Here is a 23220-nt window from a genome sequence, read left to right as displayed (position 1 = left end):
ACAGAAAATTCCGTTCAATCTCATCCTTTATCTTGTAGAAGCAAGCACCAGTTCCTTCTTGTATATAAGGGACCTTATAAGATTCGTGGAATGGTACACGACAGTGTTGTGGAAATTAAAACGATTCAGACGTCATATTTAGCAGATCTAATCATATACAGAATATTTTAAAGCATTGTTCACTTTGTGAAGCATGGCATTGTTCAGAACAATGTCATGTGTGAAGATCACTCTGCCTTTTTGAATACGCACTTGATTAAAAAATCGTTGTCCTCGAATATAATTTCATGGGAATAGTTACCCTCCTCATACCACAGTTTAAGAAAGGTTCATCATTACACATTACCACATTGCACCACATGATATGCAACAGTTTGAATATTGTTTAGAAAGTTTATTTTAAAAGTAGAAATCTATTATAGCCATTGCCTGCTTGCTGTTTGCTGTTATGCTTCAGAGAAATCTGTAACAGGGTGTGATAATTGTCTTACTTCAATTGCACATTTAATATAAAGACAAGTTATATTCAGACAATTACAGTTCAGTTCAAATCAGGTTCTGCTTATCCAAAGTTTAACATACGAGTTTAAGTTGTATAATATATTGTGGATACACAGTTTCGGTAATACAAAGAATTTTGATAGAGTGGGAGGTAAATTTGGGTTAAATTGCATATAGAGACAGTGGGGAGCTAACACAGTGAGCAAGCCCTGAATGACATCGACATGAAATTAGGAAAGGGGATTAAAGTTGAGATAGAAGAAATTAAAACGTTGAGGTTCTTAACTGAGATTGTAATTTCACAGTATGGGGCTCTTATTGTTACGGGTGATTATCTTAGACTTGTCCACATAAAACAAGAGCTGCAACCCATTACAGTGAGGCGAAAATTTCTACTAGTCTTTCTGCAATATCTTGCGATCGTCCTACAACAGCAGATATACCACGACCTATCGATAAACCATAGCACGTCTTTGGAGGAAAGATTCCGGTGTGGGGAACGAATCCTCGAGTGGGACTCCATGAGCAGGAGAAGGGCGATTTGACAACACGGCACGAGGCGAGGCGGTTGCGGACTGAAGCGTAGCAGTGTCACCTTCTCGTTAGAAGGCGTTGCAGTTGCGCAAGACACGATGCATGGAGGATGTGATACCGCTTGAGACCCTGGTCCATCTGCGGTAGAATCGGCTGTTGAAGGTGTGACCTGTTGGAAATACGTCAGCTGAGGTTCCTGCTGCCGCCACACAGATCAGCTGTCTTCAACGATGACTGAGAATCCGGTGAGGACACACTTTGTGTGGTATTATTCGAACTACGGCTTCGTTTCCGCTCTGCATTTAAGTGGTGGCTGGTACAGGTTAACACTAAAATGATGGAGTTTCTGACATACCTGAAACGGCGCAAAGGGGTCATTTTGACCCCACATAAAATATTTTCGTATTTGACTTAAGCAAGTATTTTCTTAGTACTTCTTAATCCATACTTTGTTTCTAGTAATCGCAACAATTATATACCATTGTAAATAATAATTACTAATTTATTTTAACAACAAAGTATCATACAAATTTATTGTCACTACAACAAACAAGTTTCTTAAATATATATTTCAATTTATCAACTATTCATACAACCTTCTAGACACATTTAGTATATTGGGTCCATTTTACTCTCACATGTGCTGTACAAACAGCTCTGTATTACTTTTCACTTAAGTCATTTGAAGCTAATAGAAGTAGTTAACACAGGTGATTTCTGTTTTACACACACATTTTCTGTACATGTCTTTGTGGCAATTTACTCAGTTTTCGCTGGTCTTGTTGCCTTTGCGGAAGCTGATTTGGCACTTCCTCCGCATTCTATGTGATTTCAGTCCCATAACCTTTTGCTTTGCCTGATGTTCTTGCTTGAAGAGACGTAAAGAAGTTGTCTGTGGTCACATTTCTTCCTTGATTTACAAATGGCTCCATGAGATGCAGTTGTTTCCCTCTATGCATGACCTCTGTGCTGAGGTATGGTAAAGCATTACATATATACTTTGTCTTTCATCAACAGCCAAGCAGAATCTAGGACCATATTTGTCTTCTTTGTTTGACATGAATTGAGTAATGCTGCATCTTGCTTTGCTTGGTAACAGCTGCTCGTCAATAGTCATATTTACTCCAGGGTGGTAAGTGCAAATAATGTTTTCAATGAACTTTCCCCAAATTTCAGATACAAGAGCAAATTTTTTGGCTGCCAGGCGTTCAGCCCAGGTTGATTTTTCATCAAAACGGAGAAACCTGAGAAGCTCCTGAAATCTGTCCCTTAGCATAATGTCCTTGATAAAAGCAGGCCCACAAGAGTACAACCAGAGATCATTCTCAGACATACCTTTTGTGCACAATACACCCCAAACATACATGATGGCTATCCGTTTCTCGTGTTCCTCAAGTGACACAGTCCAGTCATTGTTTTCGAGTACCTTTCGAGCATTTTATTTTGTGTATTTCTTCATTAGATGCAGCATTGCTTCATCAACAATAAGACGGAACGCACTGATGACAGAGTTGTTTACTCGTTGGCAAGCATAAGCCGTGGGACCTCCTGTGTCCTTCAGAACATTCACAGCTCACAGCTTCCAAAAGATGAATAAAACTTCAAATCTCCCACACTGTTCCATCCCCTGCAATCATCTTTGTAGACGCTTCCAACAGTCCCTGGTGAAAGAGGTGATAATTGCCGTATATCATCATCTGAATCCTCTTCCACTAATCGCCCCTCGTTCACAATGTCTTCATCTTCACTTGTGCCAGTACATAATCATCATCTTCATTAGTGAAGTCAATTTCCGACTTCGGAATTCTCTGAGAGATGTGACACTTCTTCATCAGAGAGTCCACACTGACGGTACATGTTCGAAAACGTGTTTTAACGACAAAGACTGCCTGAGTGACACAACATAAGCTGTGGCGGACTGGAATGTACAAATTCCAAGTTGCAACAATGAGGAGCAACTGCTCTGTGTTACTGATCAGTGTTGCCACTATATTGTTAGATATTTTACTTATATTTAGAAGAGATACTACAGTGGTGTCAAATTGACCCCTTCCGCCGTTCTTGGTATACTGAATGAAATGGCGAAGCAAATTAAAATATTTTGTAAATACTAAAACATCTTCAGAAAGAGGAGGAAAAATGAGAAAAGGTCATATTATTTCATTAACGAAGTAAATACACTGGATATGACAATGAACGAAAAACGTAAGACAGGGGCCATTTTGACCCCTTCCGCCGTCCTAATTTTAATTCGATGGCTAGTTCGTAGGTCCGCATTTTCCATTCCCACCATAATCATAATGGTCGTTAGATGTACTGTCGGTAACCGAAATCTGACCGAGTTCTGTATTGAGCACAGCATCGCTTTTTGCAAGTGTCGACGGATTAGCGGTACAAATATCCAGCCTGATGTGTTCTATTAACGACAGATAGACCATGATGCCAGTACGCACCCTAATGTATTCTGTTAATGATAGATCATGATGCCAGTGCCTACCTGGCCGTTAACCAGCAGGTCCATGTCGTATCAGCATTGATGATTGTTTTGCGTGTAAGACATTAGTGCTGTGGATATTGATTTTAGTATTGTGTTTGTGAATCTTAAATTGTGAAACCGAGAGCTGTTGTGTAACTTACTCTCTTTCGCGTGAAGATTAAAATGCAAAGTAGTTAGTAGAATAGTAATGGTTTCATCCTGGGGTGCTTGTTTAATACTGAAAGCAGGGTAAGCGAATGTACGTAGATTTTCTGTCACTTTGTGCTAATTTGTGCATTCTCTTCTCACGTGCTGAATTTTGTCATCAGTCTGTCCTGACCTCTTTCTGGAGTTCCTCGCGAGTCGTTTACTGTTCCTTGGAAGGAGGCGCAGATAACATGTTAATGCTAACTATTCGTTGTATTCTTATCTCACTCACCAGAAGACTTTGTCCCATCGATCTTTCCAAAGTTGAAAACACATCCAATAATGCAATCGAAATCTCGAATTGGTTTTGAACTTCTCTTCTCATGCTTGGCCTAAAGGTCAGCCCACGCGCCGGACGTGGTAGTGTACTCCCGACTGGTCGGCTAAGATGGTTTGTATCAATTCTTATGTTTCTGCGTTTATGACACCGCCGTTATTCTGTAACCCCATTTGCTGGTAAAATTTTATTTTGACTTTCGTACAGGAGCAGATGATCTCTCCCCTTTAGGAGATCTGATTAGTAAAGTTCATTATGATTCCTGTAAAGTATAAAAGCCGCTTAACAATCTTCAGCAGAACTGTTCAATTGTTATTTCAAAGCTCCAACGAATCCTAAAGGATGTTCTTGTGTATTAATCGAAATATTGTTTTCACTCCCCAAATCGTTTTAAAAATTCTCAGGAGGTATCATTTCAGACTTGTTATGTAGTTTTAAATAAATTGTCTCTTCTATTTTACGAAAGATGCTTAATCTTCATTTGGACCCAGCCCTTCTAAACTTTTAGTTATCAGTAAAATGCAGGAAGCGTACCACAATCTAATAAATGCATCTTTCTTCCACCTCTTGGGAATTCCTGGAACATGCGCCGCTCTCTCGCTTCGAGACTGGGCGCTAGGTCAAACTTTTTTGCTGTCCAGCGGTTGCGGAAGGCCACTTAGCTTGCTCTGGCTCGCTTGGGCGCGTATAATAGCTGTGCGCCGCGTATAACAACTGCATGGCGCGGACCACATTCAGCGTCACAGACGCTTGCAGATCTCTGCTGACAGACACTGGTCACATCTCCAAGAGTGCGCGCCGAAAACCACCTACGTCATCAGCGTTCCTTGTCGGGAACTGCCATCAGCGTCCACTCTTCGTGAGAATCTTTCCTCGCCATGTGTATAGACTTCCAAGGAACAGTTGTGCTTCTATGTACAAGCGTCTGTCAGTTCAAGTTTCCCAGCATTTATCTGCCTGTCCCCAGTAGCTGAGGCGTCAGCGAGACAGGAAGTGGATTCTAAGAGTTCGGGTTCGATTCCCGTCTGGGTCGGAGATTTTTTCGTCTCAGGGACTGGGTGTTGTGTTGTCCTAATCATAATCGTTTCATCCCTATCGCAGGGCAAGTGGCCGAAATGGCGTCAAATCATAGGACTTGCACCTGGCGAACGGTGTACACGATGGCAGGCCCTAGTCACACGACATTTACATTTTAGCATCTCCGTAATGGCTTCCAACAGGTGAAACAAACTTGTCACCGTTTGTGCTCACCTTTTTGGATCTACATTCCTAAACAGCTCAGTTCACCGTTAGTTAGTTAGCTACACGTTCCATGGAGAATTTTACATGATGGATCGTAATGATGTGGAACGAGTCACTTTACATTCACATTGCAAATTAATTTGTTCATATAGTTACATTCTGAACATCTATAAATGGTTTCATTTTATTACATTTTAGTTTTTACGAAAAAAAATAACTTCTTGGGTACAGCCACAAGTCGCATGTAGTATTTTTGTTTACTGATTTCGGTCTTCAAATGAACGAGAGCATCGTCAGAATATACACTGTAAAAGATACAAACTGAGATAATATGGAAAACTTACATGACGTTACGTAAAGTACGTATTCCATTTCCAGCGTGGTGACTTCCTTTTCAATTTGGCTCAAAGCACTAAAGAATAATCAGTCTGTACTATAGAACTTAAACATACATATAAAGTATGTTTAATGTAGAGTAGTAAATAATAACATTGACAGCACCAAAGATTAAACTGAGTGTACAACAGTGCTTGTAACGTCCATGATATAGTGTATTCACAGATAATTTATAGCTATAGTAAAAGAAGTTTACAATTTAGTGAATATTTTATGGGCCTGCGTGTAGACATCTCATGTCTGTGCATATCTGCTTATGTTTCAAGAATGCATCGGTAAAAATTAAAAAGTCTTTCAAAACATATTTTTTGAATGTATCTTCGAAATTCGTTTGATACTGTCTTCGTTGTAACACACGCAAACACTGTAGTGCCTTCCAGCTGTTCCATTTGTAGCATGCCATTTGCTAAAGTATGAGAAATTTCTATTTTTTTAGCTTTTTTACTGATCTATCAGTTTTCTTAGTGTGACTGGATATTTCTACTAATACTCTGGTTTTGAGTACTAATGGCTCCCAAAATGGGATTTATGACTCTGTTTTCAAACATATTGACAAACTAGCCTTTTCCTCATGGCTTCACCCGTGTATCCTCGCACCCCTATCTGTTTATCTCCTCCTCCTCACTCTTTCCATCTCTTCATCTCCTCCTCCTCGTTTTCCTCCTCCTCCTTGTCCATTTCTTCCAACTCCTCTTTTTGATCATGTCATTCTCCCCCTTCTTCTGATCATATTCTACTTCTTCTTTCTCTATACACCTCTGCCTTACCCTCAACGAGCTGTCTGCACCTTCTCCTTGCTTCATGCATCTCCCCCTCACCAACGCTCTCGGTCCGTTCCCTCCTCACATTCACCCTGACCAACCCACCTCTTTGGATCTCAAGCAGTCTCTAGCTGTGCTCATCGGCTCATGCAGCCCTTATAACGTTGTTGTTTGAGTCACCAGTCTTCTGATTGGTTTGATGTGCCTGCCAAGAATTCCTGTTCTGTGCCACACTCTTCATTTCACAGTACCACTTGCAACCTATATCCTCGATCGTTTGCTAAATGAATTCCAATCTCTGTCTTTCTCTACATTTCTACAGGTCACTCGAGTACCATGGAAATTATTCCGTGATGTCTTAACAGATGTCCTATCATCCTATACCTTCATCTTGTCAGTGTTTTCGCCGTATTTCTTTCCTCACTAATTCTCTGGAGAACCTCGTCACTCCTTACGTTATAAGTCAAAGTAATTTTCCAAATTCTTCTGTAGCACCACAACTCAAATGCCTCGATTCTAATCTGTTCCGTTTTCCCGCAGTCCATGTTTCACTACCATACAATGCTGTGATCCAAAGCGCATTCTCAGGAATTTCTTCCTCAAATTGAGGCATGTGTCTGATACTAGTAGACTTATCTTGGTCTGGAATGCCATTTTTACCAATGCTAGCCTGATTTTTATGTCCTCCTTGTTCCAACTATCATTGGTTATTTTGCTATCTAGGTAGCAGAATTCCTTAATTTCATGTACTTCGAGATCACCAGTTACGATGTTAAGTTTCTCGCTGTTCTCACTTCTGCTATATCGCATTACTTCATCTTTCTCAATCTTCTCTCAATCCATACTCTGTACTCAGTAGTCTGTTCATTCCATTCAACACTTCCTGTAATTATTCTTCACTTTCACTAAGGACAGGAATGTTCTCAGTGAATCTTATCATTGATATCCTTCCACCTTGACTTTTAGTTCCACTGTTGAACCTTTCTTTTATTTCCGTTATTGCTTCTTCCTTGTGTGGATTGAACACTATGGGCGGAAGACTACATCCCTGCCTTACTCCTTTTTTAATCAGAGCACTTTGTTCTTGGTGTATTATTATGGCTCTCTCTTGACTCTTGGCTATATCGTATATTACTCGTCTTTCCCTATAGCTCACCCCTATTTTGCTCAGAATTTTTAAAATTTTACACCATTTTACATTGTTGAACGCTTTCTCCAGGTCGACAGATCCTATGAACGTGTCTCAATTTTTTTTTAGTTTTTCTTTCATTATCAACCCCGGTGTTAGAATTACATCTCTGGTGCCTTTACCTTTCGTAAAGCCGAAATGATCGTCATCAAAAACAACCCCAGTTTTCTTTTCTATTCTTCTATATATTATTCTTGTCAGCAGTTTGGATGTATGAGCTGTTAATCTGATTCTGTGATAATTCTCGCACTTGCTGGCTGTTGCAAATCTTCACAGTTGTATGAATAGTATGCCTCCAAAAATCAGACGGTATATCGCCAGACTCGTACATTCAACGCACGAATGTGAACTTTCGTTTCGCCAGTGATTTTAAAAGTTCCGATGGAATGTATCCTATCCTGATATCTCACAAGGTTTGGGATAATTTAAAGAAAAGCACATGGAAGTGGACCCACATATTTCGTCATTTGTCATATGATGTAATACACTTCATTACTTAACAACAATTATTTTGAAACTTCCTGGCAGAATAAAACTGTGCCGGACCGTGACTCGAACTCGGAACCTTTGCCTTCTGCGGGCAAGTGCTCTACCAACTGAGCTACCCAAGCACGACTTGCGCCCCGTCCTCACAGCTTTACTTCCGCCAGTACTTTGTCTCCTACTTTCCAAACTTCACAGAAGCTCTCCTACGAACCTTGCAGAACTGGAAGAAAGGATATTGCGGAGACATGGCCTAGCCACAGCCTAGGGGATGTTTCCAGAATGAGATTTTCGCTCTGCAGCGGAGTGTGCGCTGGTATGAAACTCCCTGGCAGATTAAAACTGTGTGCCGGACGGAGACTCGAATTCTGGATCTAGGGAAAAGTCCCGAGTTCGAGTCTCGGTCCAACACACAGTTTTAATCAGCCAGTAAGTTTCATATCAGCGCACACTTCGTTGCAGAGTGAAAATCTCATTGTGGAAACACTTATTTTGATTACAAATTGAAAACCTTGTTAAAAATTAATAACAACGCTCACAGTAATTTAAAGAATTTGAGCAGGATCAATTTGTTAATAAAAAAAATTTAAAACTTTATACCACTTAAAAGAGGACTTAAAACTTGGAATAGACATAACTTGCCAAATACAGTACCTAAGATACGGGAAATATTATCTTGTTGCGGATGTAGCTACACATACAAGTCAAGAGCTTCATGCTCCTTAACATTCCATGAAAACTGACGACGTGCACTACAACCACCAGCAAATCCAAATACCAGGGCGCGTGCACTTCTATCGGTGCGTTGTCTTGGATACGCAGTCCCAATTACATCAACTCAATTTGCGACAGAAAGTATTCATACAAAAATGTAGACATGAGTATTCATACATTTGCAATGAATGTGCCCTCGAAAAGAAAAGATTAAAATCAGCTGCACTGACCAGTGAGCATCCACACAATCACTCAGTATTGAACATGTCGATTTTAATTCAACATTAACACAGACATGAGCTTTCGGTAACGAATAAAAGATCATTTCCAGCGTTCCAAGCAGGGGTGTTATTGCCTCCAATTCGTGCAGATGATCTACAGGTGCGGTAACATCTAAGCTTCCAGAGTTGGCCCGGTGCTTGCTGATCAAGCTACACGCAGGGGTCAGCGGCCCTTCCCTCAACTCGCCGCTATCAGTTCTTAATCCTGCCAGGAAAATGCGACCAACTTAACAACTCGCGGCTTCACGTGCTCCACGCCCGAGCTGCAGGAGTACCGCAAAAGCAACTCGCCAGGCACCTGGCCTCCCGCTAACTACCGGTACCATGGCCCGCCGAACCCAACAACACACTCCTCGACCTAAGATCCTTGCCTTGGCCTGCGACCAGGATCGATATCGGCTGTACAAGTAGTTAGTAGCGCCAGCGGAGTGTCGTGTCCGGCAACATTAAAGCTGCTATGGATCATATCCCTTCTGCCTTATTCTTCCTTAACTCTTTCAAAGCTCTTTTAAATTCTGATTCTAAAACTGAATCCCCTATTTCTTTTATATCGACTCCTGTTTATTCTATCACGTCATCTGGCAAGTCTTCCCCCTCTCAGAGGCCTTCAATCTACTCTTTACACCTATCTGCTCTCTCCTCAGTATTTAAGGGTGGAATTCCCTTATGTTGCCAACCTTGCTTCTAATCTCACCGAAGGTTGCTTTGACTTTTCTACTCACTGAGTCAGTCCTTTCGACAATCATCTCCTTTCTGATTTCTTCACATTTTTCATGTAGCCATGACGCCTTAGATTCCCAGCATTTCCTATTTATTTCAGTCCCAAGTGACTTTTATTTCTGTTTCCTCGATTCCCTGAACATTTTTGTACATCCTTCTGTCATCGATCAGCTGAAGTATTTCTTCTGTTACCTTCTTTGTACTAATGTCTTTCTTTCTTACATCTGTGACTACCCATCTTAGATATATCCATTCGTATTCAACGGAATAGTCTATTGAGGTTTCCATTGTCGCAGCATATGTAGCCTCAGAGAAATTGAACCGTACCTCTTTATTGCTTTATACTTCCATTTTCCACTTCTTTACGCATTAATTCTTCCTGAGCTGGGTTTTAAACTTCAGCCTGTTGTTCATCTAAGTAAATTGCGATCTGAGTCTCTGTCTGCTCCTGGGTTCGCGTTACAATCCAGTACATGACTTTGGAATCTTTACCCAACCATAATACAGGGTGATTCAAAAAGAATACCACAACTTTAGGAATTTAAAACTCTGCAACGACAAAAGGCAGAGCTAAGCACTATCTGTCGGCGAATTAAGGGAGCTATCAAGTTTCATTTAGTTGTACATTTGTTTGCTTGAGGCGCTGTTGACTAGGCGTCAGCGTCAGTTGATGCTAAGATGGCGACCGCTCAACAGAAAGCTTTTTGTGTTATTCAGTAAGGCAGAAGTGAATCGACGACAGTTGTTCAGCGTGCATTTCGAACGAAGTATGGTGTTAAACCTCCTGATAGGTGGTGTATTAAACGTTGGTATAAACAGTTTACAGAGAATGGGTGTTTGTGCAAAGGGAAAAGATCTGGACGGCCGAGAACGAGTGATGAAAATGTAGCACGCATCCAGCAAGCATTTGTTCGCAGCCCAGGAAAATCGACTCGCAGAGCTAGCAGAGAGCTGCAAATTCCACAATCAACTGTATGGAGAGTCCTACGAAAAAGATTAGTTATGAAACCTTATCGTCTGAAATTGGTTCAAGCACTGTCTGCAGCTGATAAGATTAAAAGAATCGACTTCTGTGATTTTATCCTTGCTCAAATGGAAACAGATGAATCTTTCGTTTCAAAGATTGTGTTTAGTGATGAAGCAACTTTCCACACTAACGGGAAAGTCAACCGTCACAATGTCTGTATATGGGGCACTGAGAATCAGCGGGAAACAACTCAGTATGAACGTGACTCGCCTAAGGTGAACGTTTTCTGTGCCATTTCAGCCAATAAAGTTTTTGGTCCCTTTTTCTTCGAAGGTGCTACTGTAACTGGACTACAGTATCTGGAGATGTTAGAGAATTGACTGTTCCCTCAGCTCGAACAAGAAGCACAACAATTCATATTTCAGCAGGATGGATCGCCACCACATTGGCACTTATCTGTCCGTAGCTACCTGAACGTCAACTACCCGAGGCGATGGATCGGCCGCCACGCAGCCCGTGACAGAGCACTTCATCATTGGCCTCCAAGAAGCCCTGATCTTACCCCCTGCGATTTTTTCTTATGGGGGTATGTTAAGGATATGGTGTTTCGGCCACCTCTCCCAGCCACCATTGATGATTTGAAACGAGAAATAACAGCAGCTATCCAAACTGTTACGCCTGATATGCTACAGAGAGTGTGGAACGAGTTGGAGTATCGGGTTGATATTGCTCGTGTGTCTGGAGGGGGCCATATTGAACATCTCTGAACTTGTTTTTGAGTGAAAAAAAACCTTTTTAAATACTCTTTGTAATGATGTATAACAGAAGGTTATATTATGTTTCTTTCATTAAATACACATTTTTAAAGTTGTGGTATTCTTTTTGAATCACCCTGTATAATGTAATTGAAATCTTACCATATCTCCCGGCGTTTTCCAAGTGTACCTCCTCCTTTTGTGAGTCCTGAGTAGAGTATTCGCTATTATTAGTTCAAATTTATTACAGAACTCAATTAGTCTCTCTCCTTTCTCATTCCTGGTTCCAAACCCATATTCTCCAGTAACCCTTTCTTCTGGTGCGTACCCTACAACCGCAAGAAACGTTTTGGTTCCTGACGTTTTGTCCAGAACTGCGCTGCACATCCTTGGAGGTGCTCCTCATGGCACTGTCTTGCCAGCTGACTAATCAGACCTTGGAGGAAAGGGTGAATACAAGACTGAAAGAACACAAAAGCCTTTGACAACTGAGGAAAATTGAAAAATGAGCTGCAGCACAGCATACTCTTGAGCCAGGAAATCATGAAGTGAAGATCTCCAAAACCAAAATTTTGTCTACTATGACAAACTATTATCAGCAACTATATCGAGAAGTCATCTAAGTATATGGGCTATTCGGAAAGTTATTTCTAATCGATCGAAAAATCCGATGGAGCTTTGCACATATGTGTTGGGCAGTGTCTCTAGTATGCCCGTCAATTGCGTCACGTCGCTCTTCTTAGTCCTGAGTGCATGGCGAGTGCGCAAAGATCTCTAGAAAATAGTGTCTCCCAGGAAGTATGAGGGCCTGGTGACAGATGCCGCCTGATGTTATGCAGCCCACATAACATAAATGCAATGCGCTTCCTTGTTCGTGACAATTCTCGGCCGCATGGCGAAGAGGCAACGAAGATACCCCTGCAGCGTTTTCCATGGAAAGTATTTGATCACCCACAATACAGTTCGTAATTGAATCTCCCTGAGTTTCATCTCTGCTCTTGAAGCGGTGGCTATGGAAACGACGTTTTTGGTACAGACAACGAACTGTAGACCAGTGTAGAGAATTGGGGGAAAGCACAGGCAACTGCCTCCTTTGTCGAGGGTACTGGAAAGTTGGTGCAACGCTAGAACAATGGTATAACTCGGAACGTGATCATGTAAAGAAGTAGCTAGAAGCTGTAGCTAACAGTTGCAAATATAACACTTTTTATTTTCACAGTGGTTTCCACTTCGTGACCGATCGGAACCTAATTTCCGAATAGCCCTCATATGTAAGCATAGTCGTAATTTTTACATAAAAGAAGAAGCAGTGAAAGTCAATGGTGCATGGACAGTGGCTTTGACAGGTGACAGTCTGTTGTGTACATAGTTCCGCGTAGTCAGCTCGTACACAACTTTCCCAATAGAGCGCGCCCCCTAAGCTCAACAGCGCAGGCGCAGCGCTCGTCAGATGGCGCTGCCTTAGAGGCGGACCAAATTCTGCTTCCGCCGATCCGCGTATTAATATGTAACGCGGCCAATGAGATTTCTGCTAACGTAGAACCTTTTCTCCTCGCAGATCACACTCGCACAGTGATACATGAACGCGCGAGATATTATAACGAGTCTACAGACCTCTGATTAGTCAGTCTGCATTAGTCTGCATTAGTCTGTAGTCGTTTCAGTCTGCGCCTAATAAGATTATCATATTCCTGTACATAGCCATGAAGATAAATGAATAGACACTTTGTCAAGTATCAGAGATATGTGAGAATAAGATTAATGTACCAAGACCAAAGGAACTTCAGATTGTCAATTGCAAACAGCATCCAGAATCAAGTTACGTAATATCCATGCTTTTTATTATTTTAATAAATGTGTGTGAAAATTAATCAAGTTATGTTTAAAGTTGTTCACCGTCAATCTGCTACTCTAAGCATGCAAGTGGCATTTCTATCGTCTGACCTAACGGCAGAAGATAAACACGCCACGATAAGACCACGAAACATATTGCTGACACTCGCCTACTTCGTTAGAGCGACAAGTCAAATAATCTGATGGTGTGTGTACCGAAGGTCTTACAGTACGCACACCACACAGTCGATAGTTACCTTTTATCTCTGAGAAGGATTATCTTTCCTGTTCACGCACAAACTCGATCGTGCCCACTTTACACAGTAATATGTTGCTCTTCGACATCCTACTCTTTAGTCGGCGAGACTCAGCACCACCATTAAGATGTGGGTGTAACGTCAGGAACCGAGAAGTTTCATCGACCAGGCTGCACAGCCAGGAAGACTCATCAGCTCATTTGACATCCAGTCATTGTGTTACTCAATTGTTTAGCAGCTCCTACCTGAGGGGTTTTATACAACGTGCAACGCTTTCTACTACCACGTGCACGATGTACATATTCTCTTGATCACTATGCGCAAGCAATTAGACCTACAGAAAACGCGAACACGATCTTTTTGTAGCAAATTTCTAGTACTTAAATTTTGTTCTGGTATACGTTTTTGCTAAGGGCTGCACTTTTCGAATTATTCGAGAAACACGTACATTTTGAATAACCCGAAAAAAATAGCCTTCTGCAAAAATGTGTCCCCATACATCTACATCTACACCTACATGGATACTCTGCAAATCACATTTAGGTGCCTGGCAGAGGGTTCATCGAACCACCTTCACAATTCTCTATTATTCCAATCTCATATAGCGTGCGGAAACGGTGCACACCTATATATTTCCGTATGAGTTCCGATTTCCCTTATTTTATCGTGGTGATAGTTCCTCCCTATGTAGGTCGGTGTCAAAAAAATATTTTCGCATTCGGAGAAGAAAGTTGGTGATTGGAATTTCGTGAGAAGATTCCGTCAGAACGAAGAACGCCTTTCTTTTAATGATTTCCAGCCCAAATACTGTATCATTTCTGTAACAGTCTCTCCCATATTTCGCGATAATACAAAACGTGCTGCCTTTCTTTGAACTTTTTCGATCTACTCCGTCAGTCCTATCTGGTAAGGATCCCACACCGTGCAGCAGTATTCTAGAAGAGGACGGACAATTGTAGTGTAGGCAGTCTCCTTAGTAGGTCTGTTATATTTTCTAAGTGTCCTACCAATAAAACTCAGTCTTTGGTTAGCCTTCCCCACATCATTTTCTATGTGTTCTTTCGCATTTAAGTTGTTCGTAATTGTAATACCTAGATATTTAGTTGATTTTACGGCTTTTAGTTTAGACTGATTTATCGTGTAACCGAAGTTTAACGAATTCCTTTTAGCGCTCATGTGGATGATCTCACACTTTTCGTTCTTTAGGGTCAACTGCCACTTTTCGCACCATTCAGATTTTTTTCTAAATCGTTTTGCAGTAAGTTTTGAACTTCTGATGACTTTACTAGTCGATAAACCACAGCGTCATCTGCAAACAACCGAAGACGTCTGCTCAGATTGTCTCCCAAATCGTTCATACAGATAAGGAACAGCAAAGGGCCTATAACACTACCTTGGAGAACGCCAGAAATCACTTCTGTTTTACTCGATGACTTTCCGTCAATTACTACGAACTGTGACCTGTCTGACAGGAAATCGCAAATCCAGTCACATCACTGAGACGATATTCCATAATCACGAATTTCACTACGAGCCGCTTGTGTGGTACAGTGTCAAAAGTCTTCCGGAAATCCAGGAATAAGTAATCGATCTGAAATCCCTTGTCAATAGCACTCAGCACCTCTCGTGAATAGAGAGCTAGTTGTGTTTCACAGGAACGATGTTTTCTAAACCCATGTTGACTGTGTATCAATAGACCGTTTCCTTCGAGGTAATTCATAATATTCGAACACAATATATGTTCTAAAATCCTGCTGCATATCGACATTAACGATATTGGCCGGTAATTTAGTGGATTACTCCTACTACCTTTCTTGAATATTGGTGTGACCTGTGCAACTTTCCAGTCTTTAGGTACGGATCTTTCGTCGAGCGAACCGTTGTATATGATTGTTAAGTATGGAGCTAATTGATCAGCGTACTCCGAAAGGAACCTAATTGGCTTACGGTCTGGAATAGAAGACTTGCTTTTATTAAGTGATTTGAGTTGCTTCACTACTCCGAGGATATTTACTTCTACGTTACTACGTTACTGACAGCTGTTCTCGATTCGAATTCTGGAATATTTACTTCGTCTTCCTTTATGAAGGCATTTCGGAAGACTGTGTTCAGTAACTCTGCTTTGGCAGCACTGTCTTCCATAGTATCTCCATTGCTATCGCGCAGAAAAGGCATTGATTGTTTCTTGCCGCTATCATGCTTCACATACGAGCAGAATCTCTTCGGATTTTCTGCCAGGTTTCGAGACAAAGTTTCGTTGTGGAAAGTGTTATACGCGTCTCGCATTAAAGTCCGCGCTAAATTAAGAGCTTCTGTAAAAGATCGCCAATCTTGGGGATTTTGCGTCTCTTTAAATTTGGCATGTTTGTTTCGTCGTTTCTGCAACAGTGTTCTAACTCGTTTTGTGTACCAAGGAAGATCAGCTCCGTCGATTGTTAATTTATGTGGTATAAATCACTCAACTGCTGCCGAAACAATTTCTTTGTATCTAAGCCACATCTGGTGTACACTTATATTACTAATTTGGAAGGAGCGGAGATTGTCTCTCAGGAAGGCGTCAAGTGAATTTTTATCTGATTTTTTGAATAGGTATATTTTTGGCTTATTTTTCAAGGATTTGAGGATTGAAATATTCAATCTCGCTACGACAACCGAGTGTTCACTAATCCCTCAATCGGTTCTGATGCTCGTTATTAACTCAGGATGTTTTGTTGCTAAGAGGTCAAGTGTGTTTTCACAACTGATACTAAAATGTAGACTTTCACGGCCGGAAATATCACGTCCATTATAATTATCCGGGCTGTTATGCCGTGGTCGGTTGATGAATTCTGTGTCGATTCCCAACGTTTCGTCTCCGACTGCGGAAGACATCTTGAAGTGGGTCCGTAGCTTCATGGAAGGTCCAACACACCCACTGGCTCGCTACTGACTGCCGCTAAATTCAAGTGTCCGCGCGCTCCCGCGCCGCGGCTTGACGTCACGTGTTTTGAAAACGTCAGTGCAATTGGCCGCTGTCCGTCGCCTTCGATCACCGTTGCCATCACCCAGTAGTGGACGGGTGGTACACATCTTCAACACCGGCATCCAGATACCGTTTAATTTCACGCCCTCCTCCTTTCGGTTGAAGTTATTTGGGTGTTTGGCGATTTCGGTTGCCTCCCTGTAGAGCCTTTCGTAATATCCGCTTGTGGCCGCTAGTACTTGCGAATATTGTGGTTCCCTGGCTGGAAAGCATGCTCCGCAACAGCTGATCGTTCCGTTTCTCCTCTTCTACAATTTCCCTTGTGCTCTTCCAAACGTTTAGAAGCAGTTCTTTTAGTGGTACCCACATAAACATCACCACAGGTGCATGGGATCCTATACACTCCAGCTTTTTCCAGTGGTTTGCGAGCGTCCTTGGCAGGCTTAAGGTATTCCTGTATCTTCCTGGTTGGCTTGTAAATTGCGGTAATATTCCGCCTCGTCAAGATCCTCCCTATTCTCTCCGTTACATTTTTAACAACCCCCTTGAAGATGTCTTCGGCAGTCGGAGACGAAACATTGGGAATCGACACAGAATTCATCAACCGACCACGGCATAACAGCCCGGATAATTATAATGGACAAGTTTTCAGTACTGTTTACTATTCGCGTGGGTACATGAACTAACTGCTCGAAATAATGTTCAGAGAATGCGTTTAGCACAATTTAGGATGATATCTTGGGCGTACCTCCGGAATTACACATGTATTTTCGCCAACATATCGAGGGTAAATTAAAGTCACCACCAACTACTATCGTATGAGTCGGGTACGTATTTGAAATCGAACTCAAGTTTTCTTTGAACCTTTCAGCAACTGTATCTTCTGAATTGGGAGTTCGGTAGAAGGATGCAATTATTATTTTATTCCGGTTGCCAACAGTGACCTCTGCCCATACTAACTCACAGGAACTATCTATTTCAATCTCGTGACAACTACTTCTGACAGCAACAAACACGCCACCGCCAAACGTGTTTAGCCTATCCTTTCGGAACAATTCACAAAAATTTCGGCTGAGCTTATAACCGGCTTTAGCCAGCTTTCAGTGCCTATAACGATTTGAACATCAATGCTTTCTGTTAGGGCTTGGAGCTCTGGTACTTTCCCAACACAGCTACGACAATTTACAACAGTTATACCAATGGTTCCTGTATGCACTTTCTTCCTGTTTTCTGCCCGTACACTTTGTGACTGAAGCCCTTCTTGTGTTTTCCCGAGACGCTCTAACCTAAAAAATCGCCCAGTACACGTCACAATGCCCCTGCTACCCGTGTAGCTGCTTCGTGCGTATAGTGGTCGTCTGACCTATTCAGCGGAACCCAAAACCCAACCACCCTTTGGCGCAAGCCGAGGAATCTGCAACCTACACGGTCGCAGAACTGTCTGAGCCTCTCATTCATACCCTCCACTCGGCTCTGTACCATAGGTCCGCAATCGGTCGTGTCGACTATGTTGCTATTGGTCAGCTCTGATTTCATCTTGCAACCAAGATTGGCAGCCTTTACCACTTCTGTTAGCCGGTCGAAACCAGAGAGAATCTGTTCTGATCCAGAGTGACACACATCATTGTTACCGACGTAAGCAACCACCTGCAGTTGGCTGCATCCTGTGCTCATCATGGCACCCATGAGGACCCTTTCCACATCTGGAATGGCTCCATCCGGTATGCAAACGGAGTGCACATTGATTTTCTTATCCTTCTTGTCAGCCAAGTCCCTAAGGGTCCCCAAAGCGCGCCTAACATTGGAGCTTCCAACTACCAATAATCCCACCCTCTGTGATTGCCCGGATCTTGCAGGCTGAGTGGTTTCCTCTGAAACAGGATAGGTGACAGCATCTGGGTCAGCCACAGTGTCAGCCACAGAGAGCAACTGGAACCTGTTTGTCAGGAAGTCTTTCGCCGCCTGCCTCGCCCTGGGGTGACCTCCCACTCGACCACAGGTGAGGGGTCAACTTCAGTGCGAGCAGTAACTGGGTTGGCCACCGGTGAGGACCGATGGGAGATCTCTGACTTGCTGGACATCCGTTGGATCCCCAAGGCCGGTCCACAACAGTCGTGCCCATCCACTGCAGCCTCAAGCTGTGTAACTGAAGCCATCACAGCCTGAAGCTGCGAGCGAAGTGTCACCAACCCGGCTCGCATCCACACACAACAATCGCAGTCCATGTCCATACTAAAGACCGTGGGAAACTAAACTATGCAGATAAACGGACTATCGGTATGTGCTGCCCAAATCTACTGTTGACCCTGACGAAAACGCACGAACTGTGTCTAGTAATAAGCAGATGTTCAATAACCTAACTACTGAACCACTCAGGTGAAACAAAATAATTTGCCCCGGATTGGGAACTTAACTGCAATCAATTTGATACAAAAAGGTCTTTATCAACAGATTGCATATAGTGATATAAATAAACATGAAAATCGTGCATGTAGTATCTGAAGGCACTTTGGGTTGCATAAATCCATATGTAGGGACAACTGAATCAGCCCATATAGCGAGCGGTGTTGTAATGCTTATGAAGGTTGTTCTTATTTGCGGTTGTTAAGCGAGCAACTACGTAAATAGAGTCGACAGCTGAAACTGTCAACTGCTACCACGTGGAACAGGCTGTCAACACGTAATGGAAATCTCGATTTCATTCTCTCCACTATCACCATCTGCAATAATTTTCTCATCATGAAGGGTATCAAATTCGTCACCTCAGCCTCAGCTCTCCCAACATGTGAAGAGATCCGCAGGCTTCAATAGCATCTATCTCCAACACAAGCAGGTCTCCTGTGTATTATGTAGTTTCAGATATTTGAAGACAAGTCAAGCTGTGAATTACAGCTGTTTCAGACTTGAACCTGATCAGTGCCATTCCATCACACATTTTCACACACTTCTTGCAAGATCCACTGTGAATGCGTGGTATGTGGCTCCACTCACTCCAGCCCACTCTAGAAGTGTCAGCAATTACTGACTGGAAAAGATTTATGCGGCCTACCAGTAACATAATTAATGTTGATAGAAGTGTAGTAACTTCATGTTCATTCGCCAATTCAGCAACAAGAGACTACAACACAGCTACACAGCTCTACAACAGCCGTTAACTATAAACAGCATCAAGATGCCCCATTTACCAATCCTATCCATTTCCCATCAGCGCTACAAGGTCACTGAGAACGAAACACTTACAGCTTAAACACTTCTCAGGCATTGTTTATAGTAACCTAACCTCATGTTCAGGAAAAATGGAATACCCTGTACTACTATAGACTGGATGTTTATATTCACAGGACATGTAAATTAGTATGTTCTGCAGAAATTATTAGCGTTTCAGTCACCTCGGTTCACCCATAATTTGTTCCATGGGTGATGCCATCGACGCATATAACGCGCGAAAATCGCCCTGTGGTATAGCCATCGATGCTGCATTCACCTGGTTCTAAGGTTCATCCGTGATGCTTCGCATTTAGTCACAGTGCTGCACCCATCTTTTAACCATATCCCACAAATTTTCGATTGGCGGCAAGTCTGGTGATCTGGCGGGCCAGGGCAAAGGTACGTGGTCGGGCAACAACATGTGGTCCTGCACTGTCTTGCTGAAAAATGTCGTCTGGGGTCGCAGCATGTCATTCACATAGGTCATACTGGTCATAGTGCCCTGGAGACCCACCAACTGTGATTTGTGGTAGTACCCCACAGCGCCCCACACCATAAAATCTCGAGTTGGCACTGTATGTCTTGTGCGAATGCATCTACTGTGATGCTGCTTCCCTTGTCTGCGGCGATCCATAAAGCAGCCATCATTTCAAACAAACAGAACCTGTACTCGTCTGGAAACACTATCGGATGCTATTCCTGTCCCCACTGACGTCGTTCCATGCACCATTTCAGTCTAGCATGTTTCTTCACATTCGTCAAAGGTAGACCGCGAAGTGGACGACGCGAGCGTAAGCCATGCCGTAATAAACGGCCACCCCCTGATAGTGTACGACGTGTTCCACTGTTGCGCCAGAGCCGAGGAGGACGCAGATATGCGCTGCAGTGCCTTCCAAACGCGATGTCCATCCTCTCGAGGGGTGGTCTTGATCTGGGTGTTGTGACCTGACCCATCTCGTCATGTTCTACGGCCTGCTGTGAACCATTCAGCACACATCCATTGCACTGCCGAATCACTTCGTCCCACTCGAGCAGCAGTTTTCCACATGCATGCATCACATTCTCTCATGCCAATAATGCGCCCTCTTCCGAACTCACTGATTTTACGGTGCGGTTCGTGCATACGTCTACGAGGCATCCTGCCCTTTATTCAAGTGAGACTGATCCGTTAGCTTCGGTTTATAGCGACAACAGGAGCCGCAGGGACATTTTACGGTAGGGTGTTTTGCACCGGGATATCGATGTTCACTGTGAGTCCGCAGGCTGACGTGGTTCAAATGCTGCTCACTTCTGCAGAACACACTAATTTACATGTCCTGAGAATGTGAACGTCCCATCTGTAGTCGTTCAAGGTGTTACGTTTATCTCTTAACATAAGTGTATTTTACACAAACACTCATGTAACAACTTCAGGTAAGTACCCATTTAATAAAGTGAAAATAACTTCACTATATAGACACGAGCTCAGTGAAGTTATTTTGTCCACTCACATAAGAGAACTGGCAATGAAATGCTGGAGAGAGATAATCTGTCAGTTCCCAGTGGACGAGTTGCCTTCTTCCCCCCAACAACGCTGCAGCTGCTGTACAGAATGACTAAGAATCAGTTTGCCCTGTGGCAGTGTAGAACAGCGTGCAAAAGTCTGTGTATCTTCTATCCACACGCTTTACCTGCGTTATTGAAGGTATACTATGTAGTACTACTGAGTAAACACTAATAAATATACTGAAATTTCTTCTGTTTTGTACATGCTTACTTCAGAGCTCAAAATGGCATAGAATCATTACAAAGCAATATCCCGAACTACTCAGTCCTTATAGATAGGTACCCCATGCTATTCTAAGTTCATAATCAGATATAAATCGATTCCGCCACATTAGTAGCCCCCCCCCCCCTCCTTTCAATTGTATTATGAGCTGTGGCTCGTCTAACAGTATACATAGGAACAGAATGCTGAATGCAAATTACGAGTTTCAAGAAATCCTTTTAAAATTAAGAGCCCCTGGTACTTGTAAATACTGACACACCACATTTTTACGTGACCGAATTTCGATAACATGTAGTAGACTTCCGTTTGAAGGACTTTGAAGCACACTACTGCTATCATTGTTTGACACACAACAGTTCATAAGTTGCTATCGGAACTTTAAGCCATCAATCGAGACCGCATCTTGTTTACCATTCCTGTCAATCATAAATACCTTGTCGTCATGCTGTTGGGCCGTGAAAGGGCCAGAATAGTAATGGGTACGGAGAAGTCTTACAGTCATCACGTAACCTAAAATAGTGTCGTGTCTTCAAGTCCTTATGTACGAAAACAAGTTTGGTCCCACTTCTAGTAAGGTGTCTGGAAACCAGACATTGCACAACCTTTTGTAGTTTGTTTAAAAACTCAGACTCCCCAGACTGCAACGAAGGAAGTTTAGTTGGAGAGAAAAATGAGCAGGTCACCATAAACCAGCTGTGCAGAGGAGCATTGGATGTCCTCCTTAATACTAGTACGTAATCCCAATAAAACGAAAGGCAATGACAAAACCCTAGATTCTGGACAGCATGCCAACAATGTCTTTAAGGTCCAATGGAAACCCTCTACCATCCTACTACTGGAGGGATGGCAGCTCATAGTACAGATGTCCTTGCAACCACCAATATGCAATAGTTCTGTGAATAACTGGCACTCAAGTTGGCGTCTCCTATCTGACGTAATGACCAGTGGGATACCAAAACCAGCGAACGACACGGGTATCAAAACGCGAGCAACAGATGCTGCAGAAATATCATGAACGGGTACAGCCTCTGGCCAACGAATAAACTGGCCGATCATCCTTCAGAAGGGGGAGAGGCATAGCAATGTCGACGTTCAAGTGAGAAAATCTCCCAGCATGGATGCGAAAATCAGCAGTAGGAGTAGCCAAGCATTTACAAATTTTCGTGCTTGACACATGACGTATTTTCTCCCTTCGAAGTAGGCAGTTTCAAGAACTAATCTTTTGTTCTTATTTGTGTCTGTTGACAGCATGGTGTTGCCACGAAATCGAATGTTGTGGCGATATAAAGTATTTAGCAAAATAATATCCTACTTCCAGACCTATCTAGTACTTCTTAGACATGTCGGTTGTATACATCGTAATGTACTATCAAATAATGTATCATCAAATTGAAATCCGTCTTTAATTCTGGCGGAATTGTTTAACACGCATCGTGCTTTAACTGCTGATATTGTACGATTAAACTCAAGATCTATAGCTGTTGTTGAAATTCGCAACTAGTTTGATAGAGTACCAAAACTAGATTCAATCATTCTCCTGCCTCGTGTAAGTCGTAATTATAAATACATTGTTGCACAATTAAGTTGAGACTCGGATACCGTCTTAAAACATGTCTAGATAAATAAAAACAGCCTTAGTTTCCCTTGGGGTCATAACGTAGTATTGTCGGTTCTGGTAAATCGAATTGCC

The 23220-nt window shown here is 42.5% G+C and overlaps 1 protein-coding gene across 1 annotated transcript in view; it reads left to right on the top strand.

The window, feature by feature from the left end:
• The first annotated feature begins 1115 nt into the window (after positions 1-1115).
• Positions 1116-23220, top strand: part of LOC126424560 (cytochrome P450 4C1-like) — a 258546-nt gene continuing 236441 nt past the window's right edge. Inside the window, exon 1 of the mRNA XM_050087306.1 lies at positions 1116-1280. The gene's annotated coding sequence lies outside the window, so the exon portion shown is untranslated. The remainder of the gene's footprint in view (positions 1281-23220) is intronic.

This window comes from Schistocerca serialis, chromosome 10, assembly GCF_023864345.2.
Source record: "Schistocerca serialis cubense isolate TAMUIC-IGC-003099 chromosome 10, iqSchSeri2.2, whole genome shotgun sequence".
Taxonomy (NCBI): domain Eukaryota; kingdom Metazoa; phylum Arthropoda; class Insecta; order Orthoptera; family Acrididae; genus Schistocerca; species Schistocerca serialis.
The sequence above is the reverse complement of the archived record's forward strand: the minus strand, read 5'-3'. Positions and strand labels throughout refer to the sequence as shown.